This window comes from Jatropha curcas, chromosome 1, assembly GCF_041381405.1.
Source record: "Jatropha curcas cultivar XTBG-Jc1 chromosome 1, XTBG_Jcur_1.0, whole genome shotgun sequence".
In the NCBI taxonomy this organism is placed as follows: domain Eukaryota; kingdom Viridiplantae; phylum Streptophyta; class Magnoliopsida; order Malpighiales; family Euphorbiaceae; genus Jatropha; species Jatropha curcas.
The window spans coordinates 19,286,896-19,301,000 of NC_143151.1; the positions used below are offsets into that span (position 1 = coordinate 19,286,896).

The window sequence follows — 14,105 nt, forward strand, 5'->3', positions numbered from 1 at the left end:
ATGAGAGTTTATTATACCTTTCCAGTTGCTCAGGAGAACTCGTCTCAAATGGAGGAAGTGGTGGACCGTCAGATGGTGGAGAGGCAGTGGAAGAGCGTGTTGTGGAGCGGCGTCTAGCTTCTACAGATGAAGCGGGCCTGCTGCGTTTGTACCTTGGAGGCATGATGATGATAAATATTGAGAAAAAAATGGAGTTTTGATGCCTTTTTGTGAGAGAAAATGAGAGAAAATAAAGTTGGCGGCTAGGGCGTGCGCTTTAGAATGAAACAGTATTAGGGCGTGTTGTTTAAATATGGTGTCGGGCACGGCCGTGCGGATCAGCACGGTCTGGGGAGTGCGTGCCTCTGTGTCTCTATGGGAAAGCGGGCACAGGCGTGCGGCTGACACGGGATGGGGCGTTCGCGCCTTTGGAAGTCCAAGTGAAAGCGGGCACGGGCGTGCTGGATGGCACGGTTCAGGGCGTGCGCGCGTCTGGAAGTCCAGGTGAAAGAGGGCACGGGCATGCTGGATGGCACGGTTCAGGGCGTGCGCGCGTCTTTCCTGCAGGAAAAATATCACTTACCTCGCATAGGCATGCCAATGGGTATTGCGCTGACCGTGCTATGTAGCACGGACGTGCTAAGAAGCACGGCCTGGGGCGTGCTAGCCTCTGGCTCCAAATTTCCAAATTTCCAAATTTCTCTTTGAAGCACGGTCATGATAATTTTTGAACTTTTTGTTATTCCTGAAAAATTAAATAAAACAAACAAACAAACAAACAATAAAATTGCAATGAAAATGGGTTGTCTCCCATAAGCGCTTTTGTTTAACGTCGTTAAGCTCGACGTACTTAACCCGGTTTGGGTTAAACTAGATGATATTTTTAACTGGATCAAAGTTGTTGTTTTCATAAAACTTTTAAGCGTTGAGCATTAACTTTGAAATTTCGGTCACCAGCCACTATTTCGACAGCCCCATATGGAAAGATCTCTTTGATCGTAAAAGGGCCGGACCATCTTGAGCATAATTTTCCTGGAAAAGGCGGAGTCTAGAATTGTAGAGTAATACCTGTTGGCCCACCTTTAGATTCCGCAGGATGATATGCTTATCATGCCATTGCTTTGTGCGATCTTTGTATATTTTGGCATTTTCATAAGCGTGAAGTCGCATCTCATCCATCATATTCAATTGCAACAGTCTCTTCTGGCCAACTTCCTTAGCATTAAAGTTGAGAAATTGGATCGCCCAATATGCCTTGTGTTCCAATTCAACAGGAAGGTGACAAGCCTTACCATATACCATTCGATATGGGGACATACCGATTGGTGTTTTGAAGGCAGTTCGGTAGGCCCAAAGAGCGTCATTGAGCTTTTTGGACCAGTCTTTCCTAGATTGGCCAACTGTTGTCTCCAAAATCTTTTTGATTTCCCGATTTATGACTTCCACTTGCCCACTCGTTTGAGGGTGATACGGGGTACCTACACGGTGAGTAACACCATATTTGGAAAGAAGGGAATCAAGGTATTTATTACAGAAGTGCTTACCTCCATCCGTGATTATTGCCCTCAGGGTGCCATGACGTGTGAAAATATATTTTTTGATGAAGGTCATTACACTTTTGGCATCATTATTAGGAAGTGCTACAGCTTCTGCCCATTTTGAAACGTAGTCCACTGCCACTAAGATGTATTGGTTGGAATATGATGATGGAAAAGGACCCATGAAATCCAAACCCCAAACATTAAATATTTCCACTTTGAGGATGTTGTTTAGTGGCATTTCGTTATGTTTCGAAATGTTGCCTAACCTTTGACAACGATCACAGAGACGAACAAAATTGAAGGCATCTTTAAACAAATTTGGCTAGTATAGACCGCTTTCCAGGATAGGGGCAGCTATCTTGTTTGCTCCAAAGTGTCCTCCACACTCTATTTCCTCTTCCGGTATGCATCGTAGAAAGAATTGGTCACTACAATACTTAAACAAAAATGGTTCCTCCCAATAGTAGTATTTAAGATCATGAAAGAATTTCTTCTTTTGTTGATATGATAAATTAGGAGGAAGGATTTTGCAAGCCAGGTAATTAACGATATCAGCATACCAAGGAGCTTGAGCTTTAGTCAAAAGAAAAAGATGTTCGTGAGGAAAATTTTCATTGATCTGCAGTTCTGTTTGTTCTTCTTCCCCCAACTCGAGACTAGATAAATGATCTGCTACCAAATTCTCAGTTCCCTTCTTGTCACGAATTTCTAAATCAAATTCCTGCAAGAGAAGAACCCAATGGATTAGTCTTGGCTTTGCATCTTTCTTCTCTAATAGATATTTAATAGCAGAGTGATCAGTGTAAACTATTGTTTTAGCTCCAATTAAATAGGCTCTAAATTTATTGAAAGCAAAAACAATAGCTAGGAGTTCTTTTTCGGTAGTGGCATAGTTTAATTGTGCATCATTTAGTGTGCGGCTGGCATAATAAATAACGTGCAATTTCTTTTCTTTTCTTTGCCCGAGAACAGCTCCTACAAGATGATCACTTGCATCACACATAAGTTCAAAGGGATGACTCCAATCTGGTGTAGAAATGATCGGTGCTGATGTCAACTCCTTTTTCAATCTGTTAAAGGCAACTAAACACTCTTCGTTAAAATTAAACGGAACATCCTTAACAAGCAAATTACAAAGAGGTTTAGTAATTTTGGAGAAATCCTTTATGAATCTCCTGTGAAAACCAGCATGGCCAAGGAAGCTTCTCACTCCCCTTACTGAGTTTGGAGGGGGTAGCTTCTCAATCACTTCCACCTTGGCCTTGTCCACTTCAATCCCCTCTTGTGAGATTTTGTGGCCCAAAACAATTCCTTCACTAACCATAAAATGACATTTTTCCCAGTTCAGAACAAGGTTAGTGTCTTCACATCTTGCATTACTAATGAAAGGTTATAGAGGCATGATTCAAAGGAATGACCAAACACAGAAAAATCATCCATAAAAATTTCTATGAATTCTTCAACCATGTCAGAAAAAATGGACATCATGCATCTTTGAAAAGTTGCAGGAGCGTTGCATAAACCAAAGGGCATTCTTCTATATGCAAAGGTACCGTAAGGACAAGTGAAAGTAGTTTTCTCTTGGTCCTCAGGAGCAATAGGTATCTGAAAATACCCTGAGTATCCATCTAGGAAGCAGTAGTATGGATAACCTGCAAGTCTCTCAAGCATTTGATCAATAAAGGGTAAGGGAAAATGATCCTTACGTGTTGCTTTGTTCAATTTTCTATAATCGATGCATACACGCCAACCTGTGACAGTTCTTGTAGGAATTAATTCATTATTTTCGTTAGACACAACTGTCATACCTCCTTTCTTTGGAACTACTTGGACAGGACTTACCCAACTACTATCAGAAATTGGGTAGATGATGCCGGCATCCAAGGGTTTAATGATTTCAGCGTTGACTACTTCCTTCATGTTGGGATTCGATCTTCGTTGATGTTCAATTGAAGGTTTGTAGTCATCTTCCATCAGGATCTTGTGCATACATATGCTTGGATTTATCCCCTGCAAGTCAAAAATTGATTGTCCTAAAGCTTTTCTATGTTTCTGCAGAACCTGCAACAACCTTTCTTCTTGATCACATGTTAGGTGAGAAGAAATAATAACAAGAAAAAAACTGTTCTCACCTAAAAATGCATGCTTCAAATGAGGAGGAAGCTGCTTTAGCTCTTGTTTTGGTGGTGTGCTTTCTTTTTCTTCTGAGTTATTGTCATTATTATCTATGCTATATAGAGTGTTCTTTACACATTTATCAATTACATCAATCCTAAAACAATCATCACAGTCCACAGGAAATTTACATGATTTTAAAACATCAAAAACAACTTCTTCTTGACCTACTCTTAAAGTTAGTTTTCCATCATGTACATCTATTAGTGCTCTTGCAGTTGCAAGAAATGGTCTTCCAAGAATCAATGATCCTTCTCTTCCTTCATCAATGTCAAGAATAACAAAATCAACAGGAAAAATAAATTTTCCTACCTTGACAAGTACGTCTTCTACAATTCCTTTGGGGTATTTGATTGATCGATCGGCTAATTGTAAAGACATCCTCATTGGCTTAAGCTCTCCCATACCTAGCATTTTAAAAACTTCATAAGACATAAGATTTATGCTAGCTCCTAAATCAGCTAAAGCCTTTTCAAAATTTAAATTGCCAATATTACAAGGAATAGAAAAACTCCCCGGATCCTTAAGTTTATGGGGCAATTTATTTTGAATAATTGCACTGCATTCCTCTATCAGTTTCAACATTCCCTGTTCATCAATCTTTCTTTTCTTGCTCAAGATTTCTTTCAAGAATTTTGCATACCTGGGCATCTGAGCAAGAGCTTCAGCAAAAGGAATGTTTATTTGAAGTTTCTTGAAGACGTCAAGAAATTTCAAAAAGCTTTTATCATCCTGCGTCTTTTTCAACCTTTGTGGAAATGGGATGGGTGGAACGTAAGGCTTAACCTCTTCCTTTTCCACTAGATCAATGATAGGTGCCTTTCTCTCTTCTTTCTTTTCGTTTTCATTCCTGGGTTTATCCTCTAATTGTCTGCCACTTCTCAAGGTGATGGCTTGTACCTATTCTTTAGGATTTTTCTCAGTGTTACTAGGTAACGTACCTTGAGGTCGAGCAGCCATCATATTTGCAAACTGTCCCATTTGGATCTCCAGATTTCTTATTGTAGCTTGTTGGATTTTATTATGTGCTCTTATTTCATTCATAAAATCCATGTGCGATTTTGAAAGAGCAGTGAGGAGATCATCATGAGACTTTTTCTCCGGAGGTAAGAAACATGATGGTGCATTCAAGGTATTATTAGAGTTACCATAGGAAAGATTAGGATGATTTCTCAACCTATTGTCGTAAGGATTCGAGTATGGGTAGTTCCTCCTCCCTTGGTTCATCACGTAGTTTACTTGCTCTAAAGTCTGTGGATTTGCAGAATCTAGCATGCATTCTCCAATTCCATGTGGTTCGTTACATCTGTCACAATTTTGTATGATGCAGTTCACAGATTTAGTTATTAGTAAGTCTAGCTTTCTTACCATGTTGTCTACCTTTGCATTGAGTGCAGTGATGGCATCGATTTCATAGATCCCTGTAGTTTTTCTCCTTTCAGAACTGCTTTGATAATGGCTGTTACTTGCCATTTCTTCTATCAAATCATATGCCTCATCGATTTCCTTTCTTTTGAAAGATCCTCCTGCAGCTGCATCAAGAGTAATCTTAATGTTAGGTGACAAAGCATTATAGAAAGTTTGGACTTGTAACCATTTAGGCAAACTATGATGAGGACATTTTCTTAATAAATCTTTAAATCTTTCCCATGCTTCATATAAGCTTTCTTGATCATGACGAATGAAGGTCATGATCTCATTTCTCAATTTTGTTGTTTTAGAAGATGGAAAGAATTTAGCTAAAAATTTTTGGGCTAACTCTTCCCAAGTTGTAAAACTTCCAGCGGGACATGATTGAACCAAGAACGCGCCTTATCCCTTAGAGTAAAAGGAAAGAGTCTTAATTTAATGGCATCTTCAGAAACACCATTTTGTTTAAAAGTATCACAAATTTCCAGAAAGTTTGTGATGTGAGCGTTGGCATCTTCGCTGGGGAGACCTCCATATTGAATAGAAGTGGATAGCATCTGAATGATTGCGGGTTTAATTTCAAAGTTATTAGCTTCCACTCTTGGTCTAGTAATACTAGAGGTAGCTTCATTAAGAGAAGGCGTGGTATAATCTTGCAATGTGCGGACATTTGGTTGATGTCCGACTTGAGGGTTAACAGCAAGGGGTATGTTCTGAGGTTGGGGATTGATTTCGTCCATGTTTGATTGCTACTTGGATCTATTTTCTCGTGCTCTCCTTGCTACGATGTTTCTTCTGTAGGTTTTCTCAACTTCTGGATCAAAGATCCGGGGTTCTGTTCTTCCTGATCTTCTTTGCATAAAAACCTGAGGTATTCTTCAGAAAAATGAAATGAATAAAAACAAATAAATAAATAAATGTCTAAATTAATAACAAGATAATTCGTATTGATATTGGTATTGCCAATCCCCAGCAACGGTGCCAAAAACTTGACAGCTTATTTCGCAAGTGTACGAATCGCCACAAGTAATATACGATGAGTAGAGTATCGTATCCACAGGGATTGTATACCAAGTACCAAAATTATGTTATCCTATTATTATTTAAACTGTAAATGAGAGATTTGATTCACAATGTATATTGAATAAGTAAAATAAACAAGAATCAAGTAGGCAAGATTTGGATTAAAGAAATCAAGGAGTTGAAACTACTAGGGGTTTTGATTTCACTTAATTCTATCCAATTTATTTTATTAGTTCATTAATCAATTTAATTATTCAAGTAGGGGAAACAACTCTGAATTCACTAACAAGCTCTTCCGATGTATTGCTAGCTATTTTAATCCCATTTAATTACCTATCTTCCAATAGCGCAATCAAATATGAATTAAATCATTAAGTTATGTAGTTGTTTATGAGTTCATAATTTAAGGTTGATAATTCATGAAAACCCCCCATGAGTCAAACCATATAGCTTCCGCATCAAGTTATTATTCTCATGTGTTTTATTAACTTTTTCATATAAAAAATCTTTCTTCCGATAGTGATAATTGAAATAAATCAATCCAGGGGAAAAACTCTGCCTGGAAGCATTAAGTTTATCAATAAATCATAACTTGAATAAGGAAAAATGAATCTAATTGCATAAATTGGAAAAGAAATTAAGCTACATCAAACCCCTAGTATAGGAGTTTAGTTAGACATGGCACTTAAATAAAACTCAATAATGCTTGATAGGTATTTCATAATCAATAAGAATAATGAAAGAGATAAACAAGATTAAGAGTTTAGAAATAAGAACTAGTAACAATTGGCTTGGATGGCTTCCTTGAACCTTTGCTCAACTCTTGAATACTTAACTTCTAAAGAAAAATAAAACTATATACAAAGCTATAAGATGAGAGATGGGAGAGAAAATGGAGTGCAGTGGAGTGTAATGTGTAATTGGAATGGCTTCTTCTCCTCTTTATATAGACTTCTTAGGGGAGCAATCCACATGCTTTAATGAATAAAGTCCAACTTTGTGAGGTGGAAAAGCTCTAAATCAAGCCATAAATTTCTCTCAATTATGGCTTTCCATGTGCATATATTTGAAGCTTGACTGGCATGTGAAGAAAGTATCCAAAGTGAGCTGTGAAAATGGTAGGAATTAGTTGGCAACTTTTGACTCAATTCAGGATCCTTTGCTTGGCACGGGCATGCTGAATGGCACGGCTTGGGCGTGCTAGGCTCTAGGAGTCTAAGCGCAAATGTAGCACGAGCGTGCTTCCGCGGCACGGCCCCGGATTGTATCTTCAATGCGGGCACGAGCGTGCGCCTTAACATGGGTTGGGGCGTGTGCGTCTCTGGAGGTCCAGGGCAATTGTGGCACGGGCGTGCGGCTCAGCATGGGCTGGGGCGTGCGCGCCTCTGACTCTTTGCTTGTTTTGTCTTACTCTTGGCATGGGCGTGCTGATTAGCACGGGCTGGCCGTGCTAAATTATATTTTGCCTCATTTTTGTCCTTTTCTTACAAAACTCTACAAATTTTCTCAAAATCAAGTGAGTTGTGTTCCAAGGAAGCTTTTAAGTAAAAACATAACAATATTACATAAAAACTAATTTAAATAAATTAAAAATACTAGAAATCTTAGTAAGAATTACAATAAAAATACTATAAAAATTAACACTATCAAGTTATTTTCATAATTATTGAATCTTGATTATGACTCATGCATAGCATGTTATTAGAGTGATCATTCATGCATAAAATGATTTTCGGATTTTGAAGTATGAAGTTCTACCTTATGAATCCTAATTGTGGAATTTAATGTGATATAGTTTGTAACACCCGCCGCCCGATCCCGAAAGTTCTACCTTATCAAGATTTGAAAATGATTTGGAAGAGTCCTACAGAAAAACTGCAAGAGTTTCCCCTAAAAATAGAAGTCGCTAAACATATGAATACAAAGCAGTCCCAAATTCAAACTCCAAACCCCCATCAAACTCCAATATCAACACAATAGCACTTCTATCATTTCATATCCTCAATACCATTTTAATATTCATCAATTCAATACATTCATTTAAACATATCAACTTCTAATGTTCTATCCATTAAATAAGTCCAAGTTTATCTCCCAATACATATACACCAAAATAATTTACAATAACATGCTTAAGTTATAAATGAAATAATACAGTCTCCAAAAATGTAATACTTATACATGCCATAATTCTTAGTTACAAAAAAATACTAAGTAACTACCAAAATATCTCTTCAGCTCTGATGCTACTCTTCAGGTCTTTCAGCAGCAAGCACAATCTCCAACCTGCGCGTGATGAAATCAACGCGCTGAGTATAAAACTCAGTGGTGCTCATAAACACAACAAACCAATGTTGTGATGACAACATACTTAAAATCATTTATATACATAAAATCATTAAATTTGAACATGTATTACATATGTACACCAACACATCATGCTTTAAAAATTCATTTGATATCATAAATACGTTATGGTAAACTAAAAGTTATTAATATAATGTGATCTCATTTATTTCACTTCCTTAAAAATATTTTATAAGGGCTCACATACACTTAGGAGAAAAAGAAGCAGATAAGTTTTCATAGCTTATTCATAATGGCCTTAGGTCGCCAACCTTTTTATAACATATAGAGCGCATCCGCCCTAACATAAGACACCCACGTGCCTAGCATATGATCATAGCTTCTTATCATAATGGCATCAAATGCCGAGCACGCTCATCATACATAATAAAATCAAATCATGCATCAAATCCACACCAAGTATATTAGAGCCCAAAAACATTTCTCATAAAATTCATTTTCTTTAGTCTTCTCATAATAAAAACTTAATTTAAACTTAAGTAATTCATAAAAATTCTCATACTTAAACAAAATGACTTAACATAGAAAAATTCCAGCATAAAATTAACATTGACCTTTGCTGTGTTTTTAAAACATAACTTGAGTTATGGGTCTCCAAATTAAATGAAATCAGAGTCATTAGAAAGCTAAGACAAAATTATACAAATGTTATGAAGGGACCACAGCCCAGATCAATATGAAGGATAACAAAACAAAGCTAGAAACACAGACTAACAGACCAGATCTGATTCAGTAGAACCAAGTCCATTGTTTATTGAATTCCTACTAAACCAAACACTCAAATTAAATCAATATAGAACGAGAGAATTCTCAAGACATAGGGAAACAACTTTTATGAAGAACTCAGAACCTAATCTTGTCATTATAGTGGTCAAAATGGGCACTCAATTCAGTGATGCATGTGGCCCGACACAAACAGAGTCTGTTTGGGTGTTTCAGCCATAAGTTGAGTTATATATCTCCAAATTGGACACAAGAGAATGGGTTGGAAAGTTAAGAGATAGGCCTACAACTTTTATCAGGGACTCAGACACAAATGGAAACTAGAAAGGATCGAAAAATGGTCCTTAATCTCACTCAAAAACACGTGTTTCCCAAATTCAGCTTCCTTTACCCATGAAAGGAACATGAACAACAAAGATACAAGGGAGAAATGTCTACCACAACATAAATACTCATCAAACATCACCCAAGAGCATGTTATTGCAACCAAAATTCAACAAATCAATCATTTCATACAAAATCCCAACATATACACATGAGAGCATAAAGGCACAAAATCAAAAATTTGAGTAAGGTAAGTGTGTTTATGAACACTAACCTTCAAAACAAGCTTTAACAAGCTTTAATCAAAGCTTCTCAAGCTTTGGTCTTGCCCTTATCTTTGTTAGAAGGCTCTCCACCCTCTACATGTAAGAAACTCAAAATCAAACAAAGAAAACAAATAAAAGAAGTAATTGGAGCATGATTAAGCATGTATATGCTAAAAGACAACTCTAAACCCAAAAATAATGAGATTATAATAAAATCACTTACTTGACCCAAGTAGGAAAATCACCAAATTCCTTGAAATTAGTCACCAAATATTACTTCTCTAGCTTCACTCTCTAAGATTTATGACTTAAATCAAGTTGGATGGGTGTTTACTAAGTAGGAATTGAAGAAAATGAAGAAGAAGAAGAAGAAGAAGGAGGAGGACCAGGAGGAGGAAACGTGTAAGGCATAGGAAGAAGGAACAAATTTGGTGCTCAATAATTGATGGTTGCCTTTAATAAAGCAACTAGGGGTATTTTGGTCTTTTCTCCAAACTGGAGGGTGTTTTGGTCTTTTCTCCAAATATTCTCCGATGAAATTCCTTCAAAATATTATTTATCTCCACAAAACTCTCTAATTTATTCCATAAAAATAATTCCTCAAATTTCCTCCATAAAAATAATTGCTCAAATTTCCTTACTTAATATAACACCATAATTCACTATTCACGAATTATCTAAATTCTCCAAAAATATTCCTTACTTTCTACCCATAAAAACCATGCATACATGCTCCAAAAATGTTAAATAAAATATAAAACATCAATAGTAATTTTTCGGACCAAAAATAATACCAACTTCCGGACCGGTGGTACTATTCACAGACCGATAAACTACTATTGAAACACAGGAAAAATGGGGCGTTACAGCTCTCCCCCCCTTAAAGAATTTTGTCCTCGAAATTCACTCGAACTAAACAACTGAGGATGCTGTTGTCTCATAATATCTTCACTTTCCCATGTAGCTTCCTCGGTCTTATGGTTTCTCCAAAGAACCTTTACCAACGGAATTCTCTTATTCCTTAGTTCCTTGATTTCCCTAGCAAGTATCCTCACTGGTTCTTCCTCATAAGTTAAATTTGGCTCTATAGTCACAGATTCCACTGATATTACATGTGATGGGTCGGACCGATACCTCCTCAACATAGATACGTGGAAAACATTATGTATCCTATCCAGGTCTAGTGGTAAAGCTAGTCTACCCACACGCTCAATGATCTCATATGGACCAATGAACCTAGGACTAAGCTTCCCCTTTCTTCCAAATCTCAATATCTTTTTCCACGGAGATACCTTAAGGAAAACCTTATCTCCCACTGCATACTCTATATCTTTCCTCTTCAAATCCGCATAAGATTTCTGACGATCTGAAGCTGCTTTCAATCTATCTCTGATAATTCTGACCTTTTCTTCTGTATCCCGAATCAAATCCGGACCTACCATCTTGCCCTCACTCAATTCTGACCAACACAGTGGAGTCCTGCATCTCCTACCATATAGTGCTTCAAAAGGGGCCATCTGAATACTCGACTGATAGCTGTTATTGTAGGCCAATTCTACAGATAATCGAGTATTCATAGCACGTAAAGCAACCAAGGACTTCCTACTAAGTGCATCTACTACCACATTAGCCTTACCCGGATGGTAATCAATGGTGAAGTCATAGTCCTTAAGTAGCTCTAACCATCTGCGCTGTCTCAGATTAAGCTCCTTTTGAGTAAGCAGATACTTGAGACTCTTATGATCCGTATACAGATGACATTTCTCACCATAGAAGTAATGCCTCCAAATCTTCAAAGCGAAGACTATAGCTGATAACTCCAAATCATGAGTAGGGTAGTTCTTCTCGTGTGGTTTATGCTGTCTAGAAGCATAAGCAACTACCTTACCCTCCTGCATAAGCACACAACCCAATCCATTATGCGAAGCATCACTATACACATCATACGGTCTACCCGAAACTGGCTGTGTCAACACTGGAGCTTCAGTAAGCATCGTCTTAAGCTTCTCAAAACTATTCTGACATTTATCATTCCACTCGAATCTGACATCTTTTTGAAGAAGTCTAGTCAAAGGAGCCGCAATGAGAGAAAATCCCTTGACAAATCTTCTATAATAACCAGCCAATCCTAAGAAACTCCGAATCTCTGTAACATTCTTCGGTGGCTTCCATTCAAGCACTGCCTCTATCTTCTTCGAATCAACTCTAATACCCTCAACAGAAATAATGTGACCCAAGAAAGCAATCTCAGACAACCAGAATTCACACTTACTCAGCTTAGCATACAACTGTCTCTCTCTCAATATCTGAAGTACAATTCTCAAATGGTGATCATGATCCTCTCTAGTCCGTGAATATACCAAGATGTCATCAATGAACACAACCACAAACTGATCTAAGTACGGATGAAAGAGCCGGTTCATCAAATTCATGAACACTGCAGGAGCGTTAGTCAAACCAAACGGCATTACCAAGAACTCATAGTGACCGTAGCGTGTCCTGAAAGCAGTCTTAGGTACATCTGATGCCTTCACCCTTAGCTGATGATAACCTGATCTCAGATCTATCTTCGAGAATACACTAGCTCCTCTCAACTGATCAAACAAATCATCTATTCGAGGCAATGGATACCGATTCTTCACAGTAACTTTGTTAAGTTGTCTGTAATCAATACACAATCTAAGTGATCCATCCTTCTTCTTTACAAACAATACTGGAGCACCCTACGGAGATACACTAGGATGAATAAAACCCTTATCAAGCAACTCTTGAATCTGTATCTTTAACTCTTTCAACTCAGCAGGGGCCATCCGATACGGAGCAATGGATATCGGTGCAGTACCAGGCATAACCTCAATACCAAACTCAACCTCTCTCTCAGGAGGTAAACCAGGCAACTCCTCTGGAAACACATCCAGAAAATCACATACTGTGGGCATATCATGGACACTAGGAGATTCTGACTCTGGAGCAAGTACACAGGCTAAGTAGGCCTCACAACCATGCTGGATCAGTCTTCTAGCAGTAGAAGCAGAAATAACATTAGAGAGGTAATCCGACCTCTCACCCACAACTACAATCTCCTCACCAGATGAAGTCTGGAGTGTAATCCTCTTAATTCTACAATCAATCATAACTCCATGTCTAGATAACCAATCCATACCCAAGATCACATCAAACTCCCTGAAAGGCAACTCTATTAGATCTCCCAGAAACACATGGCCATAAATTACCAATGGACAATCTCTATACACCCGATTAACTATGACACTATGACCCAAGGGATTAGTAACCTCAATACCATGCTCTAATATATCAGCATGCATATTACCCAATCTACCCACATGTATGCATAAATATAAATGAGTAGAGCCAGGATCAATCAAAGCATATACAGAAATATCAAAGAGAGAGAATGTACCAATGATAACGTCTGGGGCATCCTGCTCCTCCCTAGTCCGGATAGCATACGCTCTAGCAGGTGCTCTGGACTCAAGTTTTTCCACTGTCTCTGAAACTGGCCTCTGACTCCCAGTACCTCCTGTATCACCACGGCCTCTGCCTCTACCTCTCGGAATAAAGGGAGCTGACCTCCCTACCTGAGGAGCTGAACTAGCCAAAGTCATAGGGCAGTCTCGAAGCAAATGCTCTGTAGACCCACATCGAAAGCATGCCCCAGAAAATCTCCTACAAACCCCGGGATGCTTCTTTCCACACTGAGTACATGTCGGAATATCAATCCATGTAGCACCTCCACCACTAGCAACAAATGTGGTCTGTGGAGCTACTCTGCCATGAGTACCGTGTCCATGTCTCTGAATCGGTCTAGACTAGGTCTGTGGTGAACCTCTATGCCTCTTACTACTAGACTGAGCCCTAGAAGTCTGTCCAGATACCATACCCTGAAACCTCTTTTGTTGACCCTGCTGACTCCGTTGCCTCTTAGCCTGCTGCTCATTCCTCACTTCCTCAAGCTCTAAAGCTGCCTTTACTAGGGAAGACAATGATGTATGAGGATGAGCAACTAGATGCATGCGATATTCATCATGCAAGCCTTTCCTGAAGCGCTTGCATCTATCAGACTCAATAGGAATCATCTCAGTAGCATACCTACTCAACCGAATGAATTCTCTTTCATATTCAGACACAGACATTCTACCCTGTTTTAACTCTAAAAACTCGGCTTTACGTTGATCAATGTAAAGCTCCCCAATATATTTCTATCTGAACTCAGAAAGAAAGAAGTCCCAAGCCCTCTGCTCAGCACTAACTGTCCGTGATACAGTATCCCACCACT

At 38.4% G+C, this 14,105-nt stretch overlaps 1 non-coding gene and 1 pseudogene across 1 annotated transcript; one reads left to right on the forward strand and one right to left on the reverse strand.

Moving 5' to 3' along the window:
• The first annotated feature begins 5,298 nt into the window (after window positions 1-5,298).
• On the forward strand, window positions 5,299-5,405 carry LOC119371553 (small nucleolar RNA R71). The gene has a single exon (XR_005179191.1). It is a non-coding gene; the product is annotated as a small nucleolar RNA R71 (small nucleolar RNA).
• Window positions 5,406-12,531: 7,126 nt separating this feature from the next.
• On the reverse strand, window positions 12,532-14,061 carry LOC149499099 (uncharacterized; annotated as a pseudogene).
• Between the last annotated feature and the right edge of the window lie 44 nt (window positions 14,062-14,105).